The sequence below is a fragment of the Dendrobates tinctorius genome, unplaced genomic scaffold (assembly GCF_039654945.1).
Source record: "Dendrobates tinctorius isolate UK_male_01 unplaced genomic scaffold, ASM3965494v1 ptg000388l, whole genome shotgun sequence".
Taxonomy (NCBI): Eukaryota; Metazoa; Chordata; class Amphibia; order Anura; family Dendrobatidae; genus Dendrobates; species Dendrobates tinctorius.
This window is the reverse complement of record NW_027362054.1, coordinates 1249391-1263747: the sequence shown is the minus strand read 5'-3', so window position 1 is coordinate 1263747 and position 14357 is coordinate 1249391. Positions and strand designations below refer to the sequence as shown.

The following is a 14357-nucleotide window of genomic DNA, read 5'->3' as shown; positions in this document are numbered from 1 at the left end:
GATTTGCTGCGGTTTTGAATCCGCAGAAAGAATTGCATGTCAATTCTTTCTGCAGAAACCGCTGCGGGTTCCTATCTCCACCATTGTGGAGATAGTGAATCCGCAGGACCAAACCGCAGGCAAAACCGCAGATAATCCGCAGGTCTTTGGACCTGCGGATTATCTGCGGTTTTTGCAAAATCCGTGCGGATTAATCCGCAGCGGATTCCGCAGCGTGTGCACGTACCCTTACAATGAAGGCAGGATTTCCTCCAGGCACGACACGTCCCGGAGCCTGGAAGAAAGAGTCAGATCGTGGTATTTCTTCCCCCATGAATATTCTACCATGTAAAATTACAGGGCGGGGGTCACAGAATGCGGTCTTCCTTTATTAACATCAGTGCGTCTCTAGCTTCATGGCATGGGTGTCCATAGCTGGGCCGCTGTATGCAAGCCTTACATCACCAAGCACAATATGTGTCAGCGCCACTGCTGAATGTCAAGCTGGCGAATGTCAGGATAACGTTACATGCATTGACAGCATTGGGTACATGTAAGGATATAGCTATGGGGCAGTCTTTCAGGGGTTGACATAGGCTTCTTAGTTTCAGTGATAGAAATCTTAAAGCTCCAGTATCTTCCAACTTTGTGAGAACAGTTTGAGGAAGGCTTTTTTTCTGTTTCAGCATGACTGGGCCAAGCGCACAAAGCAGCTCCATAAAGGCACTGTTGGGTGAATCTGGACTAGAATAGCGGCACAGGGACCCGACCTCAGCCTCGTCAAACTAAATGCTGTACTAGAATGGAGACTGCAAATAAATGCTCTTCTGGATGAATGGGCGAAAATTCTGACAGATTCCTCCAAAATCTTATAGAAAGTCTTCCCAGAAGAGTGGTAGCTGTTGTAGCTGCAAACGAGGCAGGAACTTTTAATACCTTTAGATTTACAAGGGGGATGCCTCAGAAGCCCTGGCAGGTGCAACGTGTAGGTGTTCCAATACCTTTGTGCATATAGTGCATATGGCACCTGCACAGGATCGGTTACCATCATCTTGTTCATGGTCTCCGAGTAACTTTTTTTTTTCTACACAGACGCAATTTTAAAACAGTATAAAACTTAAAATAAAAGCATCAAATACATAAAGATGATGAATTACAAACACGCTAGTTTGTCTATCCAGGATGTGCTATCTGACGCTGGAGAGTCACTATGAAAGAGGATTACAGTAACTACAAGAAATGACTGATGGAAAGGATAGATCATGACTTGTGGATCAGTGGGGGTCTCAGACTCACGTAATTATCAGTACTACTGTTATACTGCACTGACCTCTTTCCCTTACGCCCACCCCTGCACAAGAGCAGAGGAAATTAAGTTTAAAGTGATTAGAGCATAACTATCGATTGTATTTTGTAGATCCATAGGGCACATGAAAATAAGAAACTTTGTAATATATCTTATCAGAGAATTCTTCTTTCATTGATAAGAATCTACCTAGATAGGAGGGGCTCTGTCTTTAGCTCCTCCTTTCTCTCGTCTACATAGAATCTCAGCAGCAGCCGCCATCTCCTACCTCAGTAATGAGTCATCACGGAATATAACATTTATCCCCGAATTGAGAATTTTGGGAATGATTAATGAATTTTGGCAGATAAGCAGATTTTTCTGATAAGATATATTACCAAGTTGCTTAATTCCACGTGTACTATTGATTCATGATAGAAAAATTAAACTGATAGTCACTCTGGATTAAAAATAATCAACAGGGCCCCGTCTCTCCGTGGGTTTAGTGTTGCAGCTCCAGTGAAGTGAACAGGATGTAACTTCAATTCTGCACAACCTGTGGACAAGTCTGATGCTATATTGAAAGAGAAAAAAAAACATTTTTTTTTTTTTTAATCCTGAATTGATTAGGAATGGTTGCTTTCCCCAAGAAAGTGTCACATCTGTCCATGGAAGTGAATGAGCAACCTGCAGAAGAAAGGTGAGGCACAGTTTTGGGGGGGGGGACAATGGCCATGTTGTTCTAATCCTGAACAACCCATTTAAAAGGTCAAATTCATACAAAATTCATCCTTGTTGTGGTTTTGGTAACGGTAAACATCGGGACCTGGGAATTTCAGTCATAGTATTTATATAAAAACCTGCACCTGTATTACGGCCATGTGTAAGTTTTGTTTGTCCCATTTTAGAAACAGAACAATAGAATTCATGCCCAAAACAGATTGCTGTGGGAAGTGAAAGGGCACTGTGTGAGGGCAGCTTCACACGTCAGTGGCTCCGGTACGTGTAGTGACAGTTTTCTCACGTACCGGAGACACTGACACACGTAGACACATTCTCAGGAATGTGTCTATGCAGATGTCAGCGTGTTTTCACGCACCGTGTGTCCGTGTGCAAAACACGCTGACGTCGGTTTTTGTGCAACAGCACGGATCACACGGACCCATACAAGTCAATGGGTCCATGTAAACATGTACCACACACGGATGCTGTCCGTGTGCGATCCGTGTGCGTTTTTAAAAGTCAAAGGGTTAACATTGAAAATAATTTTTCAAAAACACGGACAGCATACGGATGGTACACACGGACATACGGATAGCACACGGATGACCTCCGTATGCACACGGACACGGATAGCCCCGGTACCGGAATTATCTGGACGTGTGAAACTGCCCTGAGAGGGGTTAGCAGAGGCAAACTTAGTATTTTTAGGTTTGGTCATAATCTTTTACATTCCGTCAAGAACAGAAGTTATGCTGCAAACCACGAATCCCGTAAGGGTATGTGCACATGGTGTGGATTCTGCTGCGTTGTACAGTACCATTGTTTCCTATGGAAATAAAAAAACGCTGTGCACATGCTGCGGATTTTTCCGTGGTTTACAATCCGCAGCATGTCAATTCTTTAGTGCAGAAACGCTGCAGTTTCACATCTCATCCATTATGAGGTGTAAAACCGCAGAGCTAAACCGCAGATAAATATCTGCGGTTTTTACTACAAAATCCGCAGAGCCAAAAAACTCCGTGTGCACATAGCCTAATATTTTTTCCATCTTTTAAAAAAAATATTGTTAATAATATTATATTACTTTTGCTTTCCTTTTATGGTTACAAAACCACAAAGACCTTTTTACAATGAACTGCAGAAAAAATGTTTTCAGAAAACAAAATAAGAGCAGAAGAGAGGAGCAGAGACAGAGAGCAGGAGAGGGAGAAAGCAGAAGAGAGGAGCAGAGACAGAGAGCAGGAGAGGGAGAAAGCAGAAGAGAGGAGCAGAGACAGAGAGCAGGAGAGGGAAAGTGAAAAAGAGAGAGCAGGATAGAACGAGTGAAATTACAGGAGAGAGATCAGAAGAAAGGGAGAGAGCATGAGAGGGAGCGTGAATTAGGGAGAAAGCAGCAGAGACAGAGAGAGCAGAAGAGAGGGAAAGAGCAGGGGAGAGTTCAGACAAGAGCAGGAGAGGGCAAGCATAAGAGTGGGAGAGAGGAAGAAACCAGGGGAGAGCAGGAGAGAGGAAGAGTGCAAAAGAGGGAGAGAAAAAGTGCTGGAGACAAAGAACAGGAGAGAGGGAGAGACATCAACATAGACAGATATCCATTATTTACAGAAAAAGTTGAAGTTCTCTGCAGCAAACGCTTACGTATCTGACGTGCAAGCTCTGGTATATAAGTGCAACATTTATTTCCATCTTGTAATGTGCAAACTTATCAAAACATTCAAACATGCCATACAAAGAATAGCGTTCTACAATGGTAGAAGGAATGACTGAAAAGACAATGGCAGAGGTGGAGAAAATACATCTAAAGTGAACCAGCCACCTCCACATTCAGCCATTTTGCGGGATGAGCCGCTCATCCGTCCTTGATTTCAGTAGGGATTGTTTTCTCAGCTCCGTATTTAATCTATTATTCTAGGAATTTTCAATCCAGAATGCTATAAGACAGCAGCAGGAAATAAACTACAGTTTATATACAGAATGTTGGCATTAAAGAGCCTTTGGATAATTCTGGGCCCCAAGTAACTAAATGTAATCAGTGGGGGAACCTGACAAGTGATTAATTTCCTCACACTGCCCCCACAGATGAAATAAAGTATGATATTAGTTTCTATCTAAATGATTTGGCAGTTTAGGTAATGTATGTAACCATTCTCCATCCTGATTAAGGGGTTGTCCAGAATTAGAAAAACATGGTTGCTGTCTTCCAAAAACAGTACCACACCCGTTTACAGGTTTATGTGGTATTCTAGCTCTATTGGACTAACACTGACAACCCCATTAATAGATGGGATTCCTAAACAAGTTACCTATATTAAAGGCCTGGAAACCGGGCCCAAACTGGTAGCTATGGAAACAGTGCATGGCGACCCCATATAAAAGCCTGTAGCTGCCTCCTAGTGCTCCCATAGCAAGCAGTCTGACGAATGGCTTAGCCGTTATGCCATGCAGTTCCCTCATCTCATCCTGTATTATTAATACATTTTGGTAGGGAACAACGAGAATTGCATCCAAGAGGAAGAGTGAATACAGAGAGGAGAAACCAGCCCTTCAACCTTGGGTAGAAGAAAACAAAATGGCGGCCTCTTCTCTAGATAGGGGTTGGGTTCACTTTAATTACATGTCTCTTCCAATGCTTTTCAAGAGTAAATGAGTGCCATTTGTTCTATGCTACCGTGCGCAGTGCTCTGCCAGTGGTACATGGACAGAAAGGAACATTACTGTACAAATTAAACATGCTTTGACAATGGAAAAATACAATTTTTGCACAATTCCTGCACCTTAATAGCACTCCGAGTCCTGATTGATCCAGCATGGTGAGCAGATGCTCTAGTAATAGATATGATATACAGAATAGTCTGTATAGCGGCAGTAGGTTGATTTTCCTTGTGGAGTTAACCCTGCACTAAACCACTTGGTTCCAAAACCTGTTTTTTTTTAATATACCCTTATATATCTAGTATTCGGTGATGCGCGTCATGAGGGCTGTTCATAGTCATAGCGAAAATATTAAGCCATAATGTAATCAAGAGCAGGAGCTGCCAAGGGGATGGAAGGAAGAGAATGACAAAGGTGAAGTGAACCATCTGCTTGACGTCAGTGAATTGTGAGATGGAAGCAGAGATGGATATCGGCTGAGAGGCCCTAAAGCTACAAGAGTTTCTACAGAATATGGAACGGATGCATGAAAGGACAGGAAATCAGCGGAGCTACATACATCACGTAGAAAATCTCCCACTAGTGCATGTCTAATACCCACAGAATCAGGAAGACTGTCCTGTCCATCGGATTACGGGCATGGACATTAGCTTGTTCTCATGATACTATTCTCATTATTTCTTGAAAGAATACATTCAGCTGAAAAGGAATTTAGTTATTTTGGGTGTATATTTGGATGTCGAATCTGAAAACTGACAAAGGTGTGACATGTAGAATATTAGTATAGGTTTATGGAATGAATATATGAAATTATGGTGTGAAGATTTGATTTTTTATCTTTGTGAATACACCTCATTATTTATTTTAATCCGGTATTAAAACCAATTACAAAATTGGAAATTCAACTATCTTTTTGACAGACATCAATCACAGCTGTATTAAATAATGTCTAGTGTAAATGTGATCAAATGTTAATCGACCAATACATGCTGGATGATTTCAGCAGAGACCTATGACACAGGATTTAATTTGGGATCAGTTAGTAAATTAGTGAAATGATAAAACTGCTCAATTTGTGGATTGATTCTGGGTGAAAACATCTATAAATTATCTGAAATGAACATAAAAGTTTAAAGAGTTAATCCCATCGTGGACATTTATAGTACATAATAGGCCAGAAATATCTAGTAGAAGAGGTGCAATGTGTGAAATCCACTCCTTTCATGGGAATGAGGTTCAGCTTGTCTAACTTCTTTTGGGAACTCCTGTAGAAGTTAATGGATAGAGATACGCATGTGCAGTTTCCTCTCCTCTGACAGCAGGTACAAGACAGGGGTTGGGGAACCCAGTTCGAGATAAGTGAAAGTCCCAGATCCACAACTATCTTGGAGATATGTCATAAATGTGCAAGATGGAAATAATCCTTCAAAATCGTTGTTGCTAGTTGTTTATTCTCTCATACTCACGCCATCATCGCCGCTGCTCCACGATCCCCGACATCTTCTTCCGCCGGCGCCATCCTGGATCCAGACGTTGTCCACGCCGGCGACATGTTCTTGCGGCTACGCCATCTTGAGTATCATGAAATCCCGCGATACTCAAGATGGCGTCGCCGGAAGAACATGTCGCCGGCGTTTACGACGTCGGGATCCAAAATGGCGTCGGCGAAATCTCGCGAGTTTTCGCCGACGCCATTTTGGATACCGACGTTGTCCTCGCCGGCGACATGTTCTTGCAGCGACGCCATCTTGAGTATCGCGGGATTTCGCCGATCCAAAATAGCGTCGCCGCAGGAACATGTCACCGGCGTGGATGCCGTCGGGATCCAAAATGGCGTCGGCAGAATCTCGCGAGATTCCACGTCCTCCACGTCTGGATCCAGGATGGCGCCGGCGGAAGATGTCGGGGATCGTGGATCAGCGGCGATGACGGCGTGAGTATGAGAGACGGAGTGAGAGAAAGGGTCGTATGTGGAGTGAAAGAGTGAGTGGAGATGGTGAAAGGTGAGAGGAGTGTGTGTGTTGAGGGTTAACATGGAAAGAGGTGTGCGGTGACGTCACCGGTTACAACCGGACGGAAGTTGTTACAACCGGAAGCTGCTTAGGGCATTTATTATTATAGATGAGCGAACGTGCTAGGATAACGCGTAATCTGAGCATGCTTGGGTGCTAACCGAGTGATTTCGGTGTGCTTCAATATTATGTTCTAGTCCCTGCGGCTGCATGTCTCACGGCTGTTAGGCAATCCCTGCATGTGTTGTGGCTGTCGAACAGCCATGAGACATGCTGCTGTGGGGACTTAAACATATTATTCGAGCACGCCAAAGGCACTTGGTCATCACCCGAGCATGCTCAGATAACACCTTATCCGAGCACATTCACTCATTACTATTCTTTATGGCCGAATTAAAGCTCCTTCAACCACAAACTCTTGATATGAACGCCTCTGCTGGGTGTCTTTCTTAATTTACTGTGAATTGTTCTAGTTACAAAGTACCAATCTTAATGAGGATCAATAAACAGACACAACTGTATCACTAGCCAACAGCTGTACTAGCCCTAGATTTTTAGAAAAGAAAAGAGAACAGATTTCCTATTCTTTACTTGAGTTAAATTGCTACTTAAAGTTGACAGTGTCTGGTTATCTTATGATTGAAGTGGTTTGTTCATGTATGACATGTCTCTGCTATAAATATGCACAAATTATATTAGTATAAATTTAATTTCATAAGGTTATCACCAGATTTTCTAGTAGGGAACCTCAGCTTTATGTTACTGTCCATTCCTGGAATGAAGCCATAGATACCTAACCATAGCCAAACACTACTTCTACATACCCTGCCTTCGGTTACTATATATTTTGTCAGCGTGTCAGAAGAGGCCCAGCCAGGAGGTTTCAGTGCTCACAGTTCAGGATACATCTAACATATAATGAGCATCTCATGAATGGGAGTATAAAAAGGACATGTTGTATGAGCACATGTCTTTTGGAGAAAAAGTAAAGACCTAAATATCTTTACTACCCTATTCTACTGTGCCTTATAAAATATCAGGACTTTCATTACTAGAACTATTTTGGGGGCTTGATTCATCAAGGTGTCTACGTAAAACACCTTGAAATCAAGCAAAAGTTGTGCAAAATTGTAGCAACTTTTGGCATTTTTACACCAGTCTCAGCCAGCTTTGACAACATCCTCCGGGAAATTCATCAAATGTTATGCCATTTTAGTGGAATAACTGGCCAGAAATGTACTCCAATCACTAACCGGAGTAATATATCTAAAGGAGACACAAGACCGTTTTAAATTTTGTCTAATTCTGTCAAATGTGTTTAGTTCTTTAAGTGGTGTGCACTTCTTAAAAATTTAGGCGCTTATCATCCTATGCTCCCTTCATTAAAGTGTTTTGGCCGCTATAAGATGCACTTCTGCGCAGGCGTACTTCTCTGTCCTGTTGAGGGCAGAGCAAAGTACTGCATTGCGCAGGCGCTGGGCCTCTCTGACCTTTCCCGGCGCCTGCGCACTGCAGGACTTTGCTCTGCCCTCAACAGGGCAGAGAAGTACGCCTGCGCAGGAGCACAATGCCGGGAGCGATGAAGCAAGCATGAGGGCGTCATCGCAAGAACATGGGAGGCGCCAGACCCGGACCTGTGTAGTGATACAGACAAGGCGTGCACTCTGTGGATATGAGGTAGGTGCAAGCTGAACCTGGAACTTAGTCCAGACGGTCATCCAGTGAAGAAAAAACAGCTGCACTCTGGGAAATTTTGATTTTTCAATGCAAAAAATTTTATTGAAGACACCACAGGGGAATAGTGCGTTGAGGTAACGTTTCGACCCTATGTCGGGTCTGTTTAAACCTCACTAAAGTGCCATATGTAGATTTCGGTCTGGCAGGGACCAGGCAGAGGTCCTGAGATGAGCTGGAAACGTGGGGCACCAAGCGCTGTATTTGGTGTAGTGACCCGACATAGGGTCGAATTGTTACCTCAACGCACTATTCCCCTGTGGTGTTTTCAAGACCAGGACCTGTGACACTCATCGGACCAGACCGTCCCCCCAGAGTGAGTATAATAAGTTATTTTTCTTATCTTGCAGGTCGGACCGGGGGCTTATCTACAGCATTATAGAATGCTGTAGATAAACCCTGAAAGGCAGTGGCCACATCTTATAGCGGCTAAAACAGGTGACAGGTTCCCTTTAAGGCTTGCGTGCACAAATGCCCTTTGTCTTTTCCACTAAACATATGAACAGGTGTAAACTATTCTTAATAATGGAATTCAATAGTAACTTTATAAAGAAGTAAAGGAGTCTATCCTGTATGGCTTTTCTGGAATAGGGTCCCTGGGAATGTATTTTACAGTATTGTCACCTACACTTATTATGAGGGTGCTATTTCCCCATATTATACCAGCAGATGCAGCTCTTTTTCTAAGCACACAGTGCATCGATTTGATATCTGTTCATAACTACTTTCCTCAATTATCAGAATTCAGGTATGGACAGACGCTACATTTCTTATTATTTTTGTACTATAAGGGGGCCAGATACTCTTAGCTCATACTCAGAGTGGTGACCAAACACGCGCCGGCCCGGTGACTAAAACAGGAACACTGCTGGGGGGAACAAAGATAATTTTCTCCCCACAGCATTCGGCTATGTGCAGGCGCCAAACAGGTGAATAATGATATTAATAAGCAGATTAACCACATATCTGCAGGTTAATAGCATTTTTTGGGCATGACGAGAAGCTGTTGAAGGCCAATCGGGTCAACATAAATTACCTAGCTGTATTACTCAACCCTAGACCATCATATATTTCATAATAAATTGATTTAGCAATATTTTGGGCAATGGTCCGACTTACTAGGGGTGTGGCGGAAACCTTAGAAGAATGGGATGGAAATGCGTGGTCAGCAACAGCGGCATCTCCTTTGTATGTTATACAAGACTGATATGATCAAAGTGCTGTCCATGATGCTACAGAAATGTAACAGGCCATTTTCAATATTTTCTTACAACAATTAGCTTGATTTTAGGTGATTAAATATGGCTTGTGCGGGAATCATATCAAGCCTATAACCTGTTTCATCAGCTTCCTAATATTTATGATACCTGCAGATTTTGCTTCCGCTCAGCTCATTATATGTGCACTGCACTATGACAGTAGGAACCGGAGAACATCACATCGCCTGACTATGGTCATTGGCTCTAATGGTAGGTTGATAAAAAATTTTTTGAGAAACTATCTGATGTATGACTTGTTAATTGCATGTCTGGCACGAGTATCCAACATTGAGTATCTATGTCATTTTGTAATCTAAATGGGGCTTATAAATTAATGATATCATTTATATTTATAAGGGTTAGAGCTCCATTTCTCTTATCCAAAGTGCAAAAATTCATACATGGAGAGCTCTGCCCACTATAAAGATATATAATTAATCAGTACAAATCATTACCCCTAACCATGACATGATGACTAAAGACAGACTACCATACCTACAGTTGTGGCAAAAAGTATTAACACCCCTGCAATTCTGTCAGATAATACTCAGTTTCTTCCTGAAAATGATTGCAAACACAAATTCTTTGGTATTATTATCTTCGTTTAATTTGTCTTAAATGAAAAAACACAAAAAGAATTGTCCTAAAGTCAAATTGGATATAATTCCACACCAAACATAAAAAGGTGGACAAATGTATTGGCACTGTTCGAAAAATCATGTGATGCTTCTCTAATTTGTGTAATTAACAGCACCTGTAACTTACCTGTGGCACCTAACAGGTGTTGGCAATATCTAAATCACACTTGCAGCCAGTTGACATGGATTAAAGTTGACTCAACCTGTGTCCTTGTGTGTACCACATTGAGCATGGAGAAAAGAAAGAAGACCAAAGAACTGTCTGAGGACTTGAGAAACCAAATTGTGAGGAAGCATGAGCAATCTCAAGGCTACAAGTCCATCTCCAAAGACCTGAATGTTCCTGTGTCTACCGTGTGCAGTGTCATCAAGAAGTTTAAAGCCCATGGCACTGTGGCTAACCTCCCTAGATGCGGACGGAAAAGAAAAATTGACAAGAGATTTCAACGCAAGATTGTGCGGATGTTGGATAAAGAACCTCGACTAACATCCAAACAAGTTCAAGCTGCCCTGCAGTCCGAGGGTACAACAGTGTCAACCCGTACTATCCGTCGGCGTCTGAATGAAAAGGGACTGTATGGTAGGAGACCCAGGAAGACCCCACTTCTTATCCCGAGACATAAAAAAGCCAGGCTGGAGTTTGCCAAAACTTACCTGAAAAAGCCTAAAACGTTTTGGAAGAATGTTCTCTGGTCAGATGAGACAAAAGTAGAGCTTTTTGGGCAAAGGCATCAACATAGAGTTTACAGGAGAAAAAAAAAGGCATTCAAAGAAAAGAACACGGTCCCTACAGTCAAACATGGCGGAGGTTCCGTGATGTTTTGGGGTTGCTTTGCTGCCTCTGACACTGGACTGCTTGACCATGTGCATGGCATTATGAAGTCTGAAGACTACCAACAAATTTTGCAGCATAATGTAGGGCCCAGTGTGAGAAAGCTGGGTCTCCCTCAGAGGTCATGGGTCTTCCAGCAGGACAATGACCCAAAACAAACTTCAAAAAGCACTAGAAAATGGTTTGAGAGAAAGCACTGGAGACTTCTAAGGTGGCCAGCAATGAGTCCAGACCTGAATCCCATAGAACACCTGTGGAGAGATCTAAAAATGGCAGTTTGGAGAAGGCACCCTTCAAATATCAGAAACCTGGAGCAGTTTGCCAAAGAAGAATGGTCTAAAATTCCAGCAGAGCATTGTAAGAAACTCATTGATGGTTACTGGAAGCGGTTGGTCGCAGTTATTTTGGCTAAAGGTTGTGCAACCAAGTATTAGGCTGAGGGTGCCAATACTTTTGTCTGGCCCATTTTTGGAGTTTTGTGTGAAATGATCAATGTTTTGCTTTTTGCTTCATTCTCTTTTGTGTTTTTTCATTTAAGACAAATTAAATGAAGATAATAATACCAAAGAATGTGATTGCAATCATTTTCAGGAAGAAACTGAGTATTATCTGACAGAATTGCAGAGGTGTCAATACTTTTGGCCACAACTGTATAAAGCATAATTCTGCTGTTATGTTGAATATGATTTTATAGATGCCCAAAAGTGGAATGAGGGTGGTTGCACTTACATTTACTGAATGTCCCTATTTTCCTGCTTAGAATTTGGGAATACAGAGATTACCTAGACTATAAGAAAATGGGACACAAGTACTCTCACAACTTTAGGCCTCATATTCACACGTCAGTCTTTCACATACAAGAGCTATCCTTTTTTTTTTCTATGGATGGCAATCGTACATAGCTTAGTCTATGGGGCTATTCACATGTCCGACTTTTTTTTCGGACCAATTGGTGGGTCACGGGGTTCAATATCACGGAGACAGGAGAAGGTGGTGAAACTTTTAATGTCTAGCTTCTACCTGAAAAAAAACTGTGAGACTAGAGTATTAAAAAATAACCTTAAAGGGAATCTGTCCCCCCTTTTTTGAGATATCATATAATGATATCATTCAATTGTGTGTCACATAAGGATTCTCTTAGTACTTTTGCTTCCCCCTGACCCCGCACCTTTCATGCATAAATACCTTTTTTATATCGGTTCAGATGTATGTAAACTGCCGCAGTCCGGTCCGATGGGCGGGGCTTATTCACCTGCTCCCCCCCTCCCTGTCTTGCTCTACACAAGAAGAAATGCGTAGAGCAAGACAGGGAGGGGGAGAGCAGTTAAATAAGCCCCACCCATCGGATCGGACTGCGGCAGTTTACATACATCTGAACCGATATAAAAAAGGTATTTATGCATGAAAGGTGCGGGGTCAGGGGGAAGCAAAAGTACTAAGAGAATCCTTATGTGACACACATTTCAATGATATCATTATATGATATTTCAAAAAGGGGTGACAGATTCCCTTTAAAAGGAAAATTTTACCAATAAAGGTTAAGTTCCCACAATACGTTTTTGACTATTCGTTTTTTTGCTGCGCAAAACCGCAGCATCTTACAGTTTTCACAAAGTGGATGGGATTTATAGAAATCTCATGTCTTCCATACCTTATCTTTGTGCCATGTTATCTAGCGATACTATCTAAAAGTTAGCTCTAAAACTTTCTTTAAGGCTGTGTGCACACGCTGCGGATTAGGTGCGGATTCATCCGCGCGGATTTTGTAAAATCCGCAGGTGAAACCGCAGGTCAAAAGACCTGCGGTTTTACCTGCGGATTGCTCTGCGGTTTTGCCCTGCGGTTTATCATCTCCTCAATAGAGGAGATGGCAAACCGCAGCAGAATCCGCAGAAAGAATTGACATGTCAATTCTTTCTGCGGATTGAAAACCACAGATAATCCACGCGAAAAATTCCGCACCGTCTGCACTGCGGTTTTTGATTCCCATAGGGAATCATGGTACTGTACACCGCAGCGGCCAAAACCGCTGCGGAACCGCAGCAAAATCCGCAGCGTGTGCACACAGCCTAAGTCTCTGGATTCTGCCTTCCATGAGATCCCTCATACCCATGAGTGCTCAGCTCAGTGGAGTGTACATGTGTGGGGTGGGGAAGAGAAGAGCGATGTGGCCAGACTCCTCTGCCAATGACTTATCTCTCCTGGAAATAAAAGGATTGAGTGTTGATTTTCCAACTGCGGATCCTTCTCTCTCAGAGATCGTTTGTTGAAGGAGAGTCAGCATGGCCTCATACACATCAGATGGCTGACCTATATTGTTGACATCACTGAGTTTGGCAGACTTTTGTCTAATGTGTTGGGAAGCCTTCACTATTCATAGGGGACAGTGGGATGAAAAAAGGAAAACAGCATTAAGGTAGCAATAAATATGATCCAAAAGTGTATCCAAAAACTAATAGACCAAATGATTGCAAATGCCTCCAGTTGATTACATGGTAGGAAGTCAGTAGTTACTGTAATAGTAGATCAGATTTGTATATGAGGTGCAAAATCCACATAATTATTTTAGGAGGTTCCCAAGAACTGCAAACCAGTAGGTAAACAGGAATCACATGTACTGGCATGTCAAATCAGCCTTTTTACATCACAGTAATGATACATGCCTATGTAGTCTAAATTCTGCGTGGGTGGAAAAAGTAAAGATAAAGCTATAAGACCCAATATATGGTATATTGTAAGCTGTTCACTCCACTAAGTGATTTAAGCCAACAAGTTGACCCTCATCTGGCTATGATTGGCAGGCGGAACCGTCATTACTCTCTGGCATTCCATCCCATTTCAGTACTGGACAGCTCCTTGAAACATGAGGTAATGGCATGACATTGCACACCAAACTTAATGAATGGGACCACTGGAGTAAGATCAGCCTAATTCATTAAGGGCTAAAAGAATTAGGCTCCTACTACTACAGGGGTGTAGCTGGCTGGGATGGGTATAAAAACGTCATACCACTAAATTTTTCCACAACTGTGTAAAACGGAGGCACAAACATTTTGCAACATTTGAAGGTATTTTACACCAGAATTCTGGTGAAAACTTCTTAATGAATCGGTCCCCAAATGTCCACCGCACCAAGTGCACTTTAATGTTTGCATCCTATTGACCTGTCCTGGTACCCTGTTATTAAGGCCTCCCCTTGCCACCACATTTATCTGAATGCCTAATATCCTGTATATTAATCTAATC

At 42.4% G+C, this 14357-nt stretch overlaps 1 long non-coding RNA gene across 1 annotated transcript in view; it reads left to right on the top strand.

Annotated features, from left to right (window-relative positions):
- Window positions 1-1776: 1776 nt before the first annotated feature.
- The window catches only part of LOC141076151 (uncharacterized), a 141963-nt gene continuing 129382 nt past the window's right edge, over window positions 1777-14357 (top strand). The window contains exon 1 of the long non-coding RNA XR_012227424.1: window positions 1777-1964. This is a non-coding gene — a long non-coding RNA (uncharacterized lncRNA). The remainder of the gene's footprint in view (window positions 1965-14357) is intronic.